This window comes from Octopus bimaculoides, chromosome 6 (assembly GCF_001194135.2).
Source record: "Octopus bimaculoides isolate UCB-OBI-ISO-001 chromosome 6, ASM119413v2, whole genome shotgun sequence".
NCBI lineage: Eukaryota > Metazoa > Mollusca > Cephalopoda > Octopoda > Octopodidae > Octopus > Octopus bimaculoides.
In genome coordinates, this window is record NC_068986.1 from 58,456,678 (window position 1) to 58,460,177 (window position 3,500).

Below are 3,500 nucleotides of genomic sequence, written 5' to 3' on the forward strand. Positions count from 1 at the left end.
ACCCCCAAATAAACCTACTAAGACTAGTACTAGCTATTTTACTCCGATCTCTAAACGTATTAAAGTGACAAGAAATTCTCCTACAAATCTTATCCGAAGAACAACCCACATAAACACTAACATCTGTATCGCTCTTAACCTTACACTGATACACTATATTCTTTAATCTCACGTTCGGACCCTCAAACCTTAACCTTCTGGGATTAATCTCTGTTACCTCAATTTTAGAACCTATAATATTATTACCTAAGTGAGGGTCCTCATCCCTATACATTCCATTCATGCCTGTCTTAAGAACTTTAGAATTATGTGCTGTAATAATCTGCTCTAGGTTCTTAGTATTGGAAAACCAGACCTAACACTATGCGTATTAATATTTTTACCGTAACGCATTCTGAGCTACCAAATTTCGCATTGGCAGACCTCATCAGAGTAATGCGAAATGTGTCCTGCATGTGCAAACTTTCAGAATTAAAGAGACATATACATTTCGTTCACCGCATGCAGTTCTCAGGTTACAGCCATAAAGAAAGGATCAGAGTATACAAAGGAGCTATGAAGAAATTTGAAACCATCAAACGTAACGATAGGAATGGGATTTGCCCACTCTATAGTAGCAAATCATGGAACACCATTGAAAGGATTAAGAAGAAAATAGGGAAGGCCAACTCATGGTATGATAGCCACAAATACCAGAGCGTCATGTTCGTCGACACCACTCCTAGAGATGAACTGGCGTACCGCTTTAGAAGGGCCCTAGACAAACTTAAGCTAACAATTAAGGTTGTTGAAAGGCCAGGCAACACTATCAAATCCCTTATCAGTAGAACATACCCTTTTAGTAGAAACCCCTGCACTGATAGGAACTGTACTGTATGTAGATTTAGCCCACAAACAAACAGTAAATTCAGAAATGTGGTCTATAGTATAAGATGTACAGAGGGACGATGCAGTAACAAGACAACGACGTATGTAGGTGAAACAGCACGGAGCAGAGGGGAGCGGGCAAATGGACATTGGAGAGAACTTAAGGAAGGGAAGAGCTCATCAGTTCTGTACCAGCACGCTGAGCAAGAACATGGAGGCTCACTCAACAACATACAAATTAAAATCTTATCCACACATAGCAGAGACGCAGCACTTAGACAAATTACAGAAGCTACACACATAATAGAAGATAAACCTAGTCTGAATAGGAAACTGGAATGGAACACTAACACACACTACTAACAAACCACAACATATGACAATAAATTCCCCATAAACCAATAACAATATGAACTAAATATAATACAATACAATACAATACATAGATAAACAAATGGAATTAAATACTACATACGTTAACAAAATTAAATTAATTACAAAAAAAGTAGGTATAAACACATGAACAAATAAATAAATAAATAAAAACAAAAATAAACGAACATGTATTAACAGAGGATATAGATAATACAGGCACTCCCCATACACACACATGCACTTCCAAAACTTAGACACACATTGAGGGATACACATGCGTAGACACATACAATAGGAATACAAAATACAAAATGGCTGATAGTTAGCAAGGTGGGACACACATAACAAACAAGAAAGCAAAGGACCACTGATGAGGTCACAGATGTGTGACGAAAGAACTCTGGCCGAAATAGGATTAATCTAATGTAATGTAATATAAATTAACACCAAATATACAGTGCGAAAAGCACAATGTGCTTAAACCATGTAAAAAGAAAAGTTATTGTTATATACAGTTTTATACAGTCACCACAGTTGTCCAGAGCCTCTTTGAAAATGGCAGTGGTGGGCAGTTGAATGATATATATATATATATATGTATGCATGTATGTATGTATGTATGTATGTATGTATGTATGTAATGTATAAAGGTCATGCGTGTGTGTCAGTGTCTCGGGGAGCCTGCGTGGTCGTCTTCATCGTCTCATTCGTGTCTGTCGTGCAGTTAAAGGTGTTATAATAACAATGCATAAATACATAGGATGAGAAAGCAGGTCACAAACGAGGCATACCATTGCGACATGTCATAGGTAACAAAACACCTGCAACTATCTCAAGAAAGTGAGCCATGAAGCAGCAATAAATTTACGTTGCACACAGGTTAGGAGTAGACAAATTAAGAGACAAGTTAAGAGTAGACATACATACATACATACATACATACATACATACATACATACATACATACATACATACATAGATGCATACAGACATGCATGCATGTGTGATATCCAATTTGTCTACATATAATTTGGATGTATATGTATATCTATGTATATAGATATGCACGTATCCACGTATATATATATATATAGGTAAAAATAGACAGACAGATAGATACATACATACATACATACATACATACATACATACATACATACATACATACATACATATATACATGCATACATTTGGATAGATAGATAGACAGAGAGAGAGAGAGAGAGAGAGAGAGAGAGAGAGAGAGAGAGAGAGAGAGAGAGAGAGAGAGAAAGAGAGAGAGATACATGTATGTTTGTTTATAAATATATTTATACATATATGTGTACATGGGTGTTTGTGTTTGCAAACAGCTAGTGTACGTATGTACATTATGCTTGTGTGTATGCGTGAATTTTTGAATGTTTTCTATCATATCGTTATAGTCTTTGCGAGCATTTGTATGTATGTGTGTGTGTGTGTGTGTACACGAGCGTGTATATGTCTCTCTGTGTGTAAGCATTATATGTATATACATTTATACATACATGTATTCATGGTTATATGTATCTATGCGCGCATGTAAAAACACATATACACATACACACGCACACAATATACACTCACGCACTAAAATACACATTATATTGCTCTCGACTTCAAAAACAAATCCCAAAGTTGTTAGTACTATACTACTGTTGAATAAATTGGTGTCTAAAATCAAAGGGCCGCCATTCGACTGACTGATATTTGTACATACGTAGCAAAGGGGCGGGAACAGCACTCCATGTGACATATAACAAACCATAGTCAGACAGCCTGTGCCGACAATCTCAACACAACGACTGGCAAAACTAGACACACATATATGAATACATACACTCATACGTACACACACACACTTACACAAGTACGGACAGACAGCCAGACCGACAGATAGATAGATAGATAGATAGATAGATAGATAGATAGACGTATGTTTATCTAGTCAGCGAATCTTCCTACTATCCTGCCGCCCGCACACATATATATATCCAAACATCCACGCATTTATCACACACACACACACACACACACACACACACACACACACACACACAATTAGCAATTGTATAATCAATACTTGTAGTAGCAAACTTTACCACACCTATCGACTGCCAGTAAAGGCTACCACTATGATAATCACTACTCATACTATTACTACTTCTATATTATTACAACTACTGCCACCACGTAACAGCGATAGTATCAACCTCGCCACCACAGCCGAAACCTGTTGA